This window comes from Musca domestica, unplaced genomic scaffold (genome assembly GCF_030504385.1).
Source record: "Musca domestica strain aabys unplaced genomic scaffold, Musca_domestica.polishedcontigs.V.1.1 10, whole genome shotgun sequence".
Taxonomy (NCBI): domain Eukaryota; kingdom Metazoa; phylum Arthropoda; class Insecta; order Diptera; family Muscidae; genus Musca; species Musca domestica.
In genome coordinates this window covers 3,054,745-3,072,119 of record NW_026712115.1, presented here as the reverse complement: position 1 = coordinate 3,072,119, position 17,375 = coordinate 3,054,745, and the positions used below count along the sequence as shown (strand labels likewise).

General features: G+C 37.5%; 4 long non-coding RNA genes across 6 annotated transcripts; 2 read left to right on the top strand and 2 right to left on the bottom strand.

The window, feature by feature from the left end:
* The first annotated feature begins 1,946 nt into the window (after nucleotides 1-1,946).
* LOC131803793 (uncharacterized) lies at nucleotides 1,947-4,535 on the top strand. The gene is made up of 5 exons (XR_009342774.1): nucleotides 1,947-2,037; nucleotides 2,107-2,572; nucleotides 2,761-3,326; nucleotides 3,390-3,922; nucleotides 4,293-4,535. It is a non-coding gene; the product is annotated as an uncharacterized LOC131803793 (long non-coding RNA).
* On the bottom strand, nucleotides 2,054-2,764 carry LOC131803799 (uncharacterized). Its single transcript, XR_009342777.1, has 2 exons — nucleotides 2,502-2,764; nucleotides 2,054-2,433 (listed from the first exon to the last, which is right to left on the bottom strand). It is a non-coding gene; the product is annotated as an uncharacterized LOC131803799 (long non-coding RNA).
* Nucleotides 4,536-11,591: 7,056 nt separating the features above from the next.
* LOC131803797 (uncharacterized) lies at nucleotides 11,592-12,180 on the bottom strand. The gene is made up of 2 exons (XR_009342776.1): nucleotides 12,040-12,180; nucleotides 11,592-11,971 (listed from the first exon to the last, which is right to left on the bottom strand). It is a non-coding gene; the product is annotated as an uncharacterized LOC131803797 (long non-coding RNA).
* A 457-nt stretch (nucleotides 12,181-12,637) lies between these two features.
* On the top strand, nucleotides 12,638-15,419 carry LOC131803804 (uncharacterized). Of its 3 annotated transcripts, none has more exons than XR_009342778.1 (2): nucleotides 12,638-12,729; nucleotides 13,923-15,419. It is a non-coding gene; the product is annotated as an uncharacterized LOC131803804 (long non-coding RNA). The 3 variants fall into 3 exon arrangements; XR_009342779.1 differs by lacking the exon at nucleotides 12,638-12,729 and adding an exon at nucleotides 12,741-13,116; XR_009342780.1 differs by lacking the exon at nucleotides 12,638-12,729 and adding an exon at nucleotides 13,124-13,860.
* The last annotated feature ends 1,956 nt before the right edge of the window (nucleotides 15,420-17,375 follow it).

Genomic DNA, 17,375 nt, shown 5'->3' with positions numbered 1-17,375 from the left:
AAAATGGAAACCGAACGAACATAGATGTATGAGCTGCTACAACAACAACTTTGTTTGTCCACTTCCGGTGAAGCGGAGCAACTCTTTAGCTCTTTTGCGTCTATCTTCTTTCTGTTGCGGTGTAAGTTCTTGCACTTTTTGGAATTTCAATGGCTTTACCCCGAGCTCATTTTTCAATATAAATGATGACTCGATTAAATAAACACGTCTTTCAAAAAACCTGATCCTATTTTTCAGTACGAGGTTTTAGTTTGATAGTTAAAAAACTAAATAATATAGCATATATATTAAAAAGTATACATTTAGTGTTTACCTCCAAAGTAGCCTAAACACACATTTTAAGTCAAATTGATTCGAAAATATAATCAAAACCCTCGAAATAGGTAAAAGCAGGAGGTACTTTTATATGAGCGCTACTCCGAAACATTGACATTGAATCATTTCCGCGAAGAGGTCTTCTACCTGAAGCTAGATGCCAAATAAGGGCAAAATCAATTAAAAAATGTGACCAAGACCCTGGTAATAGCTAAAATCACCGGATACCTTCACATAAGAGTTATAATGAATAATTAATTATTTGAAAGAATTTGTTTTTTATTCTAAAATCTCAAATTACCAACATTTGAGGAATTTGAAAGGGGCTATATCATTTGAGGGGGTCTATATCACAATGTAGACCAACCTGATACATATTTTGTTCAAATGATAGCTCATGTAACCCCTAGGACTGTATCAAATTTAAAACTTTATCGTAACTTCTGTATAAGTAACTTTGTGTATAAGTAAGCTATATAAAATGGACTATAAAAAAGTTAGATCCGGGAACCACTCTTTTGCGATTTTTATTTTTCAACCGAAAAAATTTCCCAAACCCAAGATTATCTGTGGCTCAGTGTAATTACTAACGATAGCGCATAGAGCCCGTATAACGTTACCTATGATTTAAGGTTACTTCTACTCCACTGTTTTGTAGTCCGCATTATTACGGTGCCTCTTCATATTCGGTATTTCACTGATCGAAGTCCCAATTAAATTTGCATTTTGAGTTCTCATTCGATGGATTATTTCCATATCTAATCAAAATGGAAAATTTGGGTATGGCAACCATTGTTATGTGTGCATATGCTCGGCATACGATTAGGCCATCCGACTGTCACAGAGACTCCCAGGGCTAGGGATCTCAACCCGCCAATCGAATCCAACACACTAACATTGAAAGGGGACTTTACTACAATTGCTCTACTCTACGATATACAAAATAGGAGTCATCATACAGGGATCTCGGTGGATCGATCCCACACTCGCCCACCCTACCTGGATCCAGTATTTCCATTTCTTGCGTTTCTCTGAATCCCCTTGAACCACACGCTTTGAATCACACACTTACTTCATACCACCTTCCCCCCTCAAGTTATACAAATTTAGCAACACATATTAGTATCTACTGTTTACAAAAGAATCATTTTTAATTTTATTAAAAAAAAATAAGTTAGCTTTAAATATTTTCTTAATTTTTTTCTCTACTATTTTTTTTCTTACACTAAAATTGACAAACTGTATGGTATAAAAAAAAACAAATTAAGAATAATACCGGGCTTTCTTAAATCTATGGCTTTAATTACTCGGTAGAAACCAATATATTATCCTTTGCCTTGCTTTTCCCGCGCAATATTCACGCGTCTATACGAAATTACTAGCCACCTAAAAGAGCTCTCTTAACCGGCCTAATTGCCGCTAAAATTCCACGGCCTAAACTATCAGATCGAATCACAAGGACTCAAGATAATTTTACTGTAACACCTCCTAGCCTTTGAAAATAAACGCGGTATTTTTCCCTTACAAACTGATTATTACTTAAATCCTAAGAACTATAACCTATCTTATTACTAAATCTTTATACTGAATATTATATTTTTTTTCTCGAAATTTATGATTATTAACTCTTTTTTTCTTTTCTTTTAGTTCCAAAAAAGGAGACAGCAAATTTTATGGACGTCACATATATATATAAATATATCTATCAAGGACAACACAACGGTAAGACACCTTTTACCTGAGCAGTGATTTATAACGTTATTGATTAATTCTTCTTATCTCTTCTTCCAGTTTACGCTTCTTTCCGGAGGAAACAGATTTTGAACGCCAGGCAAACCCTGAAATGAAGCTGGACTTGTTGACTGGTCCTTTTACAATGCCGGCGTTCTGGGCGGGATCAATAACAGGCACAGCAAAAAGCTCAAAGTTGCAGCTGGCCAGTTTACAATTCAAATCTCCACACCCTCAATGTAACTTTTTTTGGCTTTTTTCTCCTGTGGACAACTTGCCACTACCTTGCGTTACCAAAAAGAAAAGGCAATTTCCCGCCGTTGTGCTGACCAAAACCGAACAATTTTCGGTGCTTCCAAAAAAGCTTGATACACCACCGGAATATTCCTGTTGGAGCAACACACATCACATATAACAACACATTACTCAACAAACCACTGTTACAAACTACTTACACAATAAAAAAATCGCAACACACAAATTAAATTTTTCCACTTCTTCACTGCTCTCTAGCTAAGTTTCACCGGTAACGTCTTATTCTTAACTTTGGCTTTTCTTATGCTCGCAGCCTTTTATACCCCTCTTCTCAGTGAATCCCGCCAGACGCTCATTTTCCACGAAACACCATTTTCCTGAGCCATTTTCAATTTTCATTCCTTTTTCTTTTCAACTGTCAATAGCCATTTTTTATTCTATTGTGAATTCTCATTTCAGCTCACCCCGGAGTAGTAGTAGGTTCCCACCTACTCAGCAATCATAGGGCTGCCTAGTCACTTCTTAGCCTGAGTCACCCTGTCATTCACTACCTTTATAATACTCTTTAACTCAACCCTGTTCGAGCCTAATTTCGTACGTAGCGAACCCTATCAAACCATTTCCGGCATTTTGATCCCATCGCCACCCAGACTACACACCCCGCAGAAATTACAAGCAAATTGAAATCTCGAAGCATCCTCACCATCCTCACTAAAAACCCAAGAAAACTGAGCAAATCCATTTGAGGACCAATTATGGGATGCACTACCAACAGAATTGGGATAATTTCTGCGGTGGTTGTGGACAGGTTTTGCCAAAAAACCCGGCCCCATATATTTGTTGCCTTTTTGCGCCGAATGTGAACGGCCTGCAACAAAACTTCAACTTCGGCCACAAAATCGAGGACGGAGGTGATGTGCACGGCCGCATTACTCATTTACGTGGGGACATCCCACTCCCTGAAGGTCTCATGCCGGGCATAAGCTCCGAACAGCAGGCTGGTCAAAGCCCTCCCCCTCATGCTGGTAAATATCCCCCATCGAAATAGAACCACATAAATTAATTTATTTTTCTAATCTGTCCATCAGATCTGTGAAACATGTCTTGCTAGTTCGCCTGATAATTCTCGATCCGACACCCTGAAAATATCGTGTCACTACCAAACATCGATCGAGTTCCGAGTCCGGGAAACTCGCTGGTAATTCCCCTATAGCAGGTCAACATTTGGGAAGATCAAAAACGCTCATAAATTTTACAATACGCATTCGGTTATTTATAAAATCCCGCATTCAGTATTTCTACTAAGACAAGTTCAGAGGAACGGATGGGATTTATCGGCCCACTCCTTTGGGACCTTCACTACAAAAAGGTAAACATCCGGAACAACCCAATAATTCTACCAACCCAAGACCTTGTGTGGAGTTGGAATATATTTGTCCTCTCTGGCGGATCCACACTGGTAACACCCAACAGCTCTAAATGAAAAATTCTCCGATTTCATCAAAATTTCACACATTCTTCTTGGTTATGGATATAATCTTCAAAGTTGGAATCTATACGTACTTTGATACACAAATAATTTGATCAAATTATTGAAATCATGGTACAATAAAAAAGTAAGGTAGATCTGAAAGCTGATTACAATTTTTTTCCCAAGTGTGCCCGACTTCTGTCATTATTGTGTATTATTTGTTTTGAAAATAAAAAAAATATTTTCAAGGTCAATGTTTGGAAAAACGAACACTGCGTGGCCGGCGTTCAAAATATTACCCTGTTTTGTCCTGGAATTGAAGGAATAAACAGTTTGGATCACATTTTTGAAAAAAAATCCGTGCGTTCAATAACGCATTCAAAAAATAACAACAATTATCAAAACATTTTGTCGCATACAATTTTGAAGTATTTTGACAGAAAGCGGGCATAGCCCTAGGAATGTATTTCGGTACTTTTTTGTTTGTTTTGAACATTTAATAACTTTCATTCCTTAATAGGTGGTGAAACATTTTGCATGCGGAAATATTTGTGCCTATGCCTGTCTTGTCGTCGTGGTTGCCGAAGAACGGATTTTGTATGCGGTATTTGCTGATGTGATTGATAGGTAAACAAATACCATAATCGTGGTGTCTACGTGATTGTCTGGTAGAATGTAGTTTTATGTATGTTCGCTTTTTATGTATGGGAATCTTTCATTAATTTATGCCGGAATAAACCAGATTGTGCTATTTTTATCGCCACCGGGTGTGTTTGAGTAAAATTTTTTTTTTTTTTCAAATTTGTATGTCGCGTAGAATATTTTGTAAAAGAAATTAGACAGCTGTGATAAACGTGAAACTAGAGTCTGATTACTTTGAATTACCCAATTAGGGGAACAGATCAGCTGATATTTTTGAACCTTAATACGAATGAATTCAGTACGAAGGTGATTTTACTATCGTATTTAGTTTCATCAGACACATTTTCTATGTTTTGTTTTGATTCATTCGATTTTGAATTAAACAATTGCTGATAAATGTGATATAGAATTGGTACCAAATGTGAAATAGTTTTTGAAAGTTATTTTAGAATTCTTTTTATAAAAATTGAATTGGGAAAGGGGATTGAACAGACTTTCTTTTCCACTTATCTTTTAAGATCTTTTGCATGACAGATTCCAATCGCCTTTCCATTTAGATCTTCGAGAGAATACATATTATTTCCTATGGGCTTTACTATACGACACTTCGTAAATTTCCGGGCAAACTTAGCATTAAAATTTTTCCCAAAATCGCTAAGAACATAGTTTCTTTTATATACCTCTTGCCCCGGAGAGAAAATAATCGTACGAGCCCTTGCGTTATACCTTTTTGCGCTTTGTTGATAAGCCTGATGCATATTCTGTCTAATTTTATTTCGGATTAGTTCCATCTTGTCGTTACGATCTAAATGTATAATTTCATGGTCCGCCAATGAGTGGAGCTTCCGAGCTAATTTATAATCTGAACCATGGGTATACATACTATGACCAAACAGCGCGAAAAATGGCGTTACACCAGTTGCAGTATGAATCGATGTTCTTAAGGCGCACTCTATGTCTGTTAGATACAGGTCCCAATCTCTGTGGTCATTTTCTAGATATGCCCTAATCGCCGCCAATACTGATTGATTGACTCTCTCAGATGCATTAGACTGCGGAGCATATGGAGCTGTTTGGATATGATTGATTCCATATGTTTCAATCATGTCTTTGAAAGTTTTAGATACGAACTGTGCCCCATTGTCGGAATGTATCGTCTCGGGTACGCCAAACTTACGAAATATATCCTCAACCATAAATTTTACCACATTGGAAGCTGTTGCCTCTTTCATTGCCTTAAGAAATGTAAATTTGCTAAAGTGGTCCACCACTATAAATATAAAGGCGTTGCCACTTTTAGACCGGGGGTATTTCCCGAGGAAGTCAACGTAGAGTTTCTGGAAGGGAAGATTTGTCACGACTTCATTTCCGATCTGAGGCTGAGTATTTTCATTGGTAGGCTTTGTCTCTTTGCAAACAGTACATTTAGACACATATTGCCTAACCTGGGATACCATTAGAGGCCAGTAATATTTTTCTCTTAAACGAAAAATGGTTTTTGATATGCCTCCGTGAGCTGACGTCGTTCTATCATGGGCTTGCTCTATTAAAGAATGGGTCAAAGACTCTGGGACCCACAATTTCCACTGAAACTCTTGTGTTTCTGGGTTATAGGACTTGTGATCTCTTTTAAATACCATATTGTCGACAATCTTTAGATCGGGGAGATTCTCCTTTTTATTTGCACTAATTTCTCTAAGCTGTTTGTACGAATCACTTTCAAACTCGGTGGTCTCGAATTCAAAAACCCGATTCATGTCTATTTCGTCGGCATTGGGTAGGCGGGATAGCATATCGGCGACAACATTTTCCTTTCCTTTTCGGTGCTCGATTTTGAAGTTAAATCCCTGAAGTTGCAATGACCAGCGAGCTAAACGACCACTGAGGTCCTTTAGACTCATCAGCCATTGTAAACTAGCGTGATCTGTTATCACGGTGAATTCCATTAGCTCCACGTAAGGACGGAAAGTTTTGATAGCCATCACCGCCGCCAAGCATTCCTTCTCTGTCACGCTATAATTTCTCTGACACTTATTGAGCTTTTTCGAATAGAAAGCGATCGGATGCTCATGTCCTTCGGCATTCAGCTGAAATAGAACAGCGCCGATGCCATATTCCGAAGCATCACATTGAATAAAAAAGGGTTTGGAAAAATCTGCGTGGCGTAACACCGGTGCGGAAGTTAAGGCCCTCTTTAAGTTTTCAAATGCCTCCTTTGCCTTGTCCGTAATTACGAATTTGGGCGATTTCTTCAGGGTATCAGTAAGGGGAGCTGAAAGTGACGCGAAGTCTTTAATAAATCTTCGGTACCATCCTGCTGTACCCAGAAAACTTCTCACTTCCCTAGCACTTTTGGGAATTCTAATTTTTCGAATTGCTTCTACTTTTTCGGGGTCAGTACGCAACATGCCTTCTCCAATAATAAATCCCAAATATCTCAACTGACGAAAACAAAATTTTGACTTGGTTAACCCGATTGTTAAATTCGCTCGGTCAAGGCAATCGGCTACTTCATTCAATAGACGAAGATGCTCGTCGAAATCACTTGAAATAATCAACAGGTCGTCCAGGTACACAAAGACATTCTCCTTGAGTCGTTGGGGAATGACTTTGTCCATCAGTCGACATAACCTTTGTGCAGCATTACACAATCCAAACGGCATCACACGGAATTGATACAATGGACGGCCTGGGACCGTAAAAGCGGTGTACGGCTTGCTTTCTTCGTCTAATTCGATTTGCCAGAACGCATATTTAAGATCCACGCTGCTAATGTAATGAGTTTCATCAATGCGACTTAGTATTCCTTCAATGTTTTGCAGGGGATATGCGTCCTTGACCGTGAGCTTATTTAACTTTCGAGCATCCAGACAGAAACGATTTTTTCCGGGCTTTCGTACGATAGTTGTACGATTGCTCCAAGGGCTTTCACTTTCCTCAATAACATTAAGTGCTAACATATTATCGACTTCTTGGTACGTGATAGCTTGAACCGCTGGAGACATTGGATAGTGGCGGTCTTTAACCGGTTCCGCACCTTCCACGAGCTTAATCGAATGCTTTTCTAAACTAGTACAACCTAGCCCATTTTCTTCAAAGGTCTTGAATTTTTTTACTATGCATTTTAATCGATTCTCTTGATCATTTGTTAACTCGTGAGGGTTGAGTTTGTAGTCGGGACCCGTAGCAGTCATATCCCTGAAAACTTTTTCTATATTAATTTCAGCAGCTCCTATCACATCAGGGGCTAATTCGAATGTTCGCCAGAAGTCTATTCCAAGATATAGTTCTTGTTCCAATTGAGGACATAGATACAGTGTCATAAATTTTTCCTGCTCTTGGTATTTTATGATGGCTTTAATTTTCCCTAAAACATTATACTGTGTACCTCCGGCGGTGGTTACCCTGCTGGACATTGGTATAATTGGAATGCCAAGTTCTTCTATTATCTCTCGGCAATTTTTCCCTAACATAGTAACCGAAGCGCCGGTGTCTAGGAGCCCATTCATGATTTTTCCTTGCATACTGATTTCCGAGAAAACTCTGGGATCTGAGGCAATACCAGTCACTCTCGAAATAGTTTCTATCAAATATCTTCGCTGCTCACGCCACTTCTTGGATTTTTGTCTCAATTCAATAATTTTTTTCGGGATTACAGTAAACTCTGAGTTAAAAATTCTCTCCTTGACCTTAGCATAATTTCTTTGGCGATCTTCTAATGGAATGTAATGCCTCTGACCTGCAGAAAAATTTTTCGATTCTACACTACTCTTATCTCTAAATATATTATCGTTGTTTTTTATTAAAATTCGGACGTTTTTGGGTGCTAATTCTTCCGATTCACAGGGTTCTCTGACGGGTGTGTTTCCCCTGTTACTTCCACACCCCTTCGGGAGTTTCCCTGTTGACAGACAGGACACTTTGGGGTTACTGTGTCCGGCTTCCCACACCTATAGCAGAACAATTTCCGGACTTCTACTGGACAGTCCATAAAAACATGCCCCTTTTCTCGACAGTTCCAGCAGATCATTGGGACTCTAATTTGGCTTTGTATCCGGATAGCTGACAGCTCTTCACCAATATTCTCCTCCGGTACTTCTACATGCTTTTCATAAATTTCATCATATATTTCATTTACTTGGCGGATAGGTCGCTGGGGGAACGTTACAGCTCTATTTTCGCGCCTAGGGAAATTTCTCTCAGCTTCAATACATTCTATTCGTAGCTGTTCAACCGACGAAATGGTCATCTGATATACATGTCGTTTTATATCTTCACGTATATTTCCCCTTAGGATCTTAATCATTTCGTACTCGTAAATAGGTTGAAGTAATCTAGATCGCAAAATTCCCATCTCGTGAAAATAACTATTGATGCTTTCATTTGGCCTTTGTTTCCTTTCTAACAAATCCCTGAGTATGTCGAATTTGGATTGTGGGGTTTGATACTGGCTTATCAGCGCTTCTTTAAGACCCATCCAATCGGTGTAAACATTACTTTGTCTATGCAGCCAATACCATTCTCTGGCTTGACCAGAAACCAGAAAGGCGAAATCCCTCAACACTTCAGACCATGGAATGTTATATTGAGCCTGCATGATCTCTAACCGCTTAATAAAATCCATAACTCTTAAGCCTTTCGGGTCACCACTGAAATTTAAACCAAGTTTATCAACTCGTATTCCTAGTGGTTCCACTCTAAACGTATTCGTTATCGGGCCAGTAAATTGATCTGATAATGGAGTTTGACTAGCACTCGGAAATTGGATAATTGGTGGCATATTCCTATTTACTGCGTCATTATTATTGTTTGACGTCGGATTAGCATTACTATTTGTAATAGAATTAGAGGCTATTGTAGCCGTTGGGGGTACAATTAATTGTTTACGCACAGTGTCGGATAGTTCTCTCATGCCTTTTGATAAAGAATCTATCATTTTCTTCACATCAGATATTTCTGTTTCGACCATTTTTTTAACTTTATCTTCCAATGACTTCTGGACAGACGCTGCTTCATCTTGTACTAGTCCATGTAAGTCGGAAGTAGTTGGACCATTATTATTCAAATTATCACTCACTGTTGGCACATGATTGGTGTTCTGATCTCTTCGCATTATCGTGTCTGCTAGATCGATAAATTGCAAAGCACTCATGTTCCTATCCTCATTCGCCATTTCGTCCGACCCTATTCGTCTTTGCTTACTCTGCTCTGGAAAATAAGTCGATCGGTTTAGGTCAAAATTTTCGGGTCTGTCTCTCTTATTTCTTTTACTATTGCGGGTATTGTAGATCATGACCTATACCCAAAATTTATCTTCTCATTTGTTATCAATTGAATCTCGGACGAAACCTTTTCTTGTAAGTAAGTTTTAAATTCAGTTAACCTTTTTTTTTTAAATATGAAACATTTGCAACACAAATACTTTTTATAAATACATTCAATTACAATTACACATACAAATTTTCAAATTTGATAATTACAACATAGATCTACGGGGGAAGTGTAATTTTCAGAAGCAGTGTGTGTGTGGTTTTTTTTTATTTATTTATTTTTTTATTATTATTATTATTTTTTTTTTTTTTTTTTTTTTTTTTTTTTTTTTTTTTTTTTTTTTTTTTTAATAATAATTTTAGTGCCCTTTATGAGGTGTATGACTTTTCCCTTAGACATTCTTATACTTCTCATAAATTATAGTGCTTTGTTAACTTCGGACCCATGACATATCTATTACATTTCATAAATGAAAGCTCAGGGTTTTTATATGCAATACTAAGATTTTTGCATCTCTCAGATCAAAATCGCTATTGCTGCTACTCGATGTACTTATTCCTGTCTATAATTTATTTGGGTTATTTCACAAAAACAAATTTTAACAGTAGGATTCTCAATACAAATTGTTTTATTCCAGCTCGGAATTACAAGCTATTGATTACACCCTACTTAGAACAGTGGAGAAAACGTTCCCATAATATATTTGATATAGTAATATCGCACTTCGTAACCCATCTCTCTAAAGTTCGGATGCATACTAATATCACAGAATATTATTTGTCAAAAACATTTTCTTTTGTCTATTTAAAATCTACTAGCATTCTATGGCTGTGTGCGTCGATGTTACTGCACAGAGTTACTAACCTAATATCACAGTTTAACACGGCCATGTTTGAGTCGCCATTTTTGACAGTGGTATCAGGTACAATAAAGCTTTTTTTAGAATATTGGGCGCCATCTCTATTATGTGTGCATATGCTCGGCATACGATTAGGCCATCCGACTGTCACAGAGACTCCCAGGGCTAGGGATCTCAACCCGCCAATCGAATCCAACACACTAACATTGAAAGGGGACTTTACTACAATTGCTCTACTCTACGATATACAAAATAGGAGTCATCATACAGGGATCTCGGTGGATCGATCCCACACTCGCCCACCCTACCTGGATCCAGTATTTCCATTTCTTGCGTTTCTCTGAATCCCCTTGAACCACACGCTTTGAATCACACACTTACTTCATACCACCTTCCCCCCTCAAGTTATACAAATTTAGCAACACATATTAGTATCTACTGTTTACAAAAGAATCATTTTTAATTTTATTAAAAAAAAATAAGTTAGCTTTAAATATTTTCTTAATTTTTTTCTCTACTATTTTTTTTCTTACACTAAAATTGACAAACTGTATGGTATAAAAAAAAACAAATTAAGAATAATACCGGGCTTTCTTAAATCTATGGCTTTAATTACTCGGTAGAAACCAATATATTATCCTTTGCCTTGCTTTTCCCGCGCAATATTCACGCGTCTATACGAAATTACTAGCCACCTAAAAGAGCTCTCTTAACCGGCCTAATTGCCGCTAAAATTCCACGGCCTAAACTATCAGATCGAATCACAAGGACTCAAGATAATTTTACTGTAACACCTCCTAGCCTTTGAAAATAAACGCGGTATTTTTCCCTTACAAACTGATTATTACTTAAATCCTAAGAACTATAACCTATCTTATTACTAAATCTTTATACTGAATATTATATTTTTTTTCTCGAAATTTATGATTATTAACTCTTTTTTTCTTTTCTTTTAGTTCCAAAAAAGGAGACAGCAAATTTTATGGACGTCACATATATATATAAATATATCTATCAAGGACAACACAACGGTAAGACACCTTTTACCTGAGCAGTGATTTATAACGTTATTGATTAATTCTTCTTATCTCTTCTTCCAGTTTACGCTTCTTTCCGGAGGAAACAGATTTTGAACGCCAGGCAAACCCTGAAATGAAGCTGGACTTGTTGACTGGTCCTTTTACAATGCCGGCGTTCTGGGCGGGATCAATAACAGGCACAGCAAAAAGCTCAAAGTTGCAGCTGGCCAGTTTACAATTCAAATCTCCACACCCTCAATGTAACTTTTTTTGGCTTTTTTCTCCTGTGGACAACTTGCCACTACCTTGCGTTACCAAAAAGAAAAGGCAATTTCCCGCCGTTGTGCTGACCAAAACCGGACAATTTTCGGTGCTTCCAAAAAAGCTTGATACACCACCGGAATATTCCTGTTGGAGCAACACACATCACATATAACAACACATTACTCAACAAACCACTGTTACAAACTACTTACACAATAAAAAAATCGCAACACACAAATTAAATTTTTCCACTTCTTCACTGCTCTCTAGCTAAGTTTCACCGGTAACGTCTTATTCTTAACTTTGGCTTTTCTTATGCTCGCAGCCTTTTATACCCCTCTTCTCAGTGAATCCCGCCAGACGCTCATTTTCCACGAAACACCATTTTCCTGAGCCATTTTCAATTTTCATTCCTTTTTCTTTTCAACTGTCAATAGCCATTTTTTATTCTATTGTGAATTCTCATTTCAGCTCACCCCGGAGTAGTAGTAGGTTCCCACCTACTCAGCAATCATAGGGCTGCCTAGTCACTTCTTAGCCTGAGTCACCCTGTCATTCACTACCTTTATAATACTCTTTAACTCAACCCTGTTCGAGCCTAATTTCGTACGTAGCGAACCCTATCAAACCATTTCCGGCATTTTGATCCCATCGCCACCCAGACTACACACCCCGCAGAAATTACAAGCAAATTGAAATCTCGAAGCATCCTCACCATCCTCACTAAAAACCCAAGAAAACTGAGCAAATCCATTTGAGGACCAATTATGGGATGCACTACCAACAGAATTGGGATAATTTCTGCGGTGGTTGTGGACAGGTTTTGCCAAAAAACCCGGCCCCATATATTTGTTGCCTTTTTGCGCCGAATGTGAACGGCCTGCAACACCATATAACAGAATGTATAGGAAATATGCAAACTTTCTCAATTTTTTCGTTTTTTTTTTAATAAGAATTTTCAATTCCAAAAGGAATTCTGAAACAATTCTACACAAAGTTCCATATCATAATAGAATAGTAAATTTTTTCAGTTCCGCGATTTTTCTCAAAAATTTCTTTCATGACAACGATTCCATTGTAATTACAAATAAACAAAAGAAAATTTGAGTCAAATCGGCCCAACCATTCTCAACTGATGTGATACTATACTTCTTCAAATTTAAAGAAGTAGCGACTTTATTCACCGGAATTGTTTCAAATTTGGTATTTGAAATTCGTAATGGATACTACAGCCTATGACAGAAAATTATCTGTGCAGGCCCACGTTTTGGTATAGCCTCCATATAATGGTACCTCCCTATATTCGATATTTTGATAATTTTAGCTACATTATTAACCGATTTTTTGCAAGTTTCGCATTTCAATATTGTAATGGCTTGTGACAAAAGTTGCCTATGCATGTCCACGTCGTCGTATGGAACGTAATATAAGGCTACATTCCGTATTTTTTAGATTTTAATAGAATTTTTATCGGACCTTTGCCTTCTCATGTCGTCCACAGAAGTTCTTGGGTCGGCATTGTGGTTTGTCTAAATACTTTCCCATTACGCCTTATAAGGGGTCAACGAAGTATTCTTATCCATGGTCTAAATGCCTTGTAAACCTTGTTCTTAATTTTCAATTTAACGCTGATAGCTGTGGCTTGTGCAAACTACTTAAACGATTTGTCGACTATGTCCCCCAGATAGTTCCCCTTGACCTGGTCATTCAGCTGGGTTCACATCTCCGCAGACAAGGCAGGAAAGGGTGTGGCCGTGGACTTAGTGGCGGATATTTTCATATACCGCGAGATAGATTGTAGATAAAAATACTAATTCAAATTGTTTTTAAAGGCATTGTCCAATTTGAAGTTAAGAAAAGTTAGTTTTCAATTATTTTTCTACATTGACAAATTTTGGGTTCCAATTGTCCGACGCACATGTATATATTTTCAAAACTTTAAGTTTTTCTCGTCGTGGATGATATAAAATATTTATGTCCGAAAAATTCTCTTTTCTTTCGAATAAACACATTAAATATTAAATGAATTTATTGTAATTTCGATTACAATAACAAATGAATAAATATTTTCAAATATATGTTTATCTCTTTTCAGCCTATGGTACCTTTACCAACATCCAATTCCAGTGCTCAATATTTGAAAACGAAAAATAACTGCAACAATAACGGTGTCTCTTCGACAGCAACCAACAAGAATGGCAACAACAAGGCCAAAGATAAAAAATCGAATCAGAAAAACAATCGACCACGGCTGGAGTCGGAATCATCATCCGATGTGGATAATCACAAGAATGCTATGATGTTCGAAATGGACATGTAAAGCGCAACCCAAACTCCAAAATGATTTTCCAAAATTTATAAAACAAAAGCACCCACCAACTAACCATGGAGCAAACTAAAAATAAGTGGTACTCTACAAAATTTTGTATTGAATGGAAATTTGAAAAAGAAATCAAATCGTCGTGTTTCATCAGAACATATTAACAAACATACATACAAGCATACATACATCAATACACAATATATATCCATTTGAAATTGTTTACTTAGCTATTAGAGAAAGTAATTTTAATAATGTTATTACACACAGCAACAAATATTGTAGTAGGCTAGTATATAGTTATCCTAGTTTGAGAGTATTTAAAAGAAAACATCTAAATATTCATCATCTATAGGAAGAGTAATAATTGCCTTATAAGAAACAAATTATGTATTTGAATACAACAATAATACCTTAAAAACCCACACTAACATCAAGATGCATGCGTATATATATTGCTCAAAAAATATCCCCACAATCCCCTTGAATTTTTTTGTTAGCACATTTGGCCCTTTTAAACAATTTGTATATTTTTGTTTTCTATTTATTAAAAAAAGAAAGATAATTATATTAATTTGATTTCTGTTTGCCTTTCACACACACATAAATATATAACGGTTGTAGAAATTCCAAATATTATTTGCGAAACACAGCACTTTAAAAAAAGACTTTAAACATTTTATAAAAATTGTTAGAAACTTTAATTTTTTTGTTATCATATGTAATTATTATTTTTATTTTCTTCTCTAAGAAAAATCCAATATTGTTATAAAATTTAAAATTTTGTTAATTCTATTAAAAAATTAAAAAAAAAAACATACATTTACCCCACAAAAAAGAAAAACCTCTTGTGCATGCATGCCTCAAATATGAAATTTTTCAAAACGAAAATGAAATCAATTTGAGTTTACAAAAGAGAACGAACATGAATGTTTCTTCTGCTTGTTCTACACACGAAGTATATTTATATAAATAGGGTTCACTTCTATATTCATCAATTACAATTGTTCATATCAAACACATTTATATAAATTGTATGTACTCCTGTATGAGGAATCTTTTTTATTATTATTATTTCTAATGTTATGCCACATATACATACACACATATATATTGAAGTTATTCCTTACAAAAATATAGTATATACAACGTTTAATACTGTATCGATTGCATACGAAAGAAGAAACCTCAAGAGTTTTTTTTTATTAAAAATTATTATGTATGTACACTACTTTTTCCTTAATTGTGAATAAAACATTTTAAATGAAAATATCAATTTTGTATTATTAATACTTGCAAAATCAGGAAAGTAGAGAATTCCTTTAAATATATAGAGGTGAGATAAAAAAAACTGCAACAAAGTCAAAGGCCATAATTCTTACATTTTTTAAATTTTATTGAATAAAAGCAAAAAAATGTCGGAAATAAAATCAAATTTTAGAATAAGTTTTGATTTGTTCGAATTGGTCACCTTTGGCACGTATTATGGCCTTCAAACGGCCAATGAAAACATCACACACTGCCCGAATGTTGCTCTGCAGTATTTTGGCCCATTCCTGGCGAAGCGCTTGCTTGAGGTGATCGACACTATGGTATTTTTTAGTAGCAACCTTGCTTTCCAAAATAATTACTCTAGACACAATATTCCAACGGATTGGTATCAGGAGATTTTGGTGGTCATTGTGCGCTGGAAATGAAGCGAGGAACCTCATTTTGTAACCATTCTTGGGTAGCGCATGCTGCGTGCGATGGTACTGAGTCCTGTTGGAATGTCCAAGGTCTGCGGCCAAAATGTTTGCGAGCTCAAGGCTTTAATACACCCTCCAGAATATTTTCGTGATAATATTCGGCATTTATTCTGATGCCACAGTCGATTAATACGAGCGGAGAGCGACCATCGGCTGTTATGGCGGCCCACACCATCAGCATGGCCGGCGCTTGAGTTCTGGTGGCAAACCGAAGGTGCACATTTTCAGCTGACCTCTTTGGTAAGTAAACGCGATCACTTTGTTTGTCCAATCACACGGCGGCCGGTTCTATGTACCGGATTGACTCGGAGGTACAATTCTCCGACCAGGGGCCGCCACCCCGGCAAATACATGTTTGTGTTCGTCCATTTTTCTGATGTGGGAGCAGCATTACCCGGAATGTTTGCTCCGTATTCTTTTTGCCCGAGCCGGGATCGAGACCAACCCCGGAACATGGTTCTGCTCCGTTTGTCGTAATCGCATCCACCACAGATCGGTCTCGGTGAGATGCAACGGATGCATGGAGTGGGTGCATTTCCGGAATTGTTCCGGCTTAAACCGGATACAGGAGTACAGCGAAAGGGACTACATTGCTTCCTGCTGCGTCAATGTAGACCCCAGTGAGTCTTCATCGTCGTCGCAATATGAGACTCCCCCGCAATCTCCTCAACAGCAATTTACGCAGCATTTGACGCCACACATTGCTGTTCAAGTTCCGGATAATGCGTCATTTCTCCAGTTAAATTGTGAGGTAAGACTAACGAAATCGTAAGCTTCATGAGTCGGAAGAACATCAAGGTCGCAGCGATCCAGGAAACGAAGCTGAGTACAACCTGCAGGCTTCAAAGTTGTAATGGATACAACGTACTGAGGAAGGATCGCTCCAGGGGTGGAGGTGGAGGATTAGCTTTCCTATTGCACCACTCTGTCCAGTACAGACCTATCTCGCCTGAGCTTGACACTAGTGACCCAACATGGAATGTATGGGGGTAGCGGTCAAGTGTGGAACCGCCGAAGTAGAGTGCTCAACGTGTACATTCTGCCGTTTAATAGCTGTGCCCCACGTTATATGCCTATATCAGTTCACATCTGGTATGCAATAACCGTCTGGTGCTAGGGGATTTCAATGCCCATCATGAATTATGGCATTCCGTCCCAGCTTGTGGCACAGGCCCACATGACACGCTGCACCTATTTCGCTGCCAAGCTAAGCCTACTCACCTAACTCCAGTCTCGTTATGGACACAACCCATACAGGTTGCATCCTTTTTGAGACAGAAAAATGGAAACCGAACGAACATAGATGTATGAGCTGCTACAACAACAACTTTGTTTGTCCACTTCCGGTGAAGCGGAGCAACTCTTTAGCTCTTTTGCGTCTATCTTCTTTCTGTTGCGGTGTAAGTTCTTGCACTTTTGGGAATTTCAATGGCTTTACCCCGAGCTCATTTTTCAATATAAATGATGACTCGATTAAATA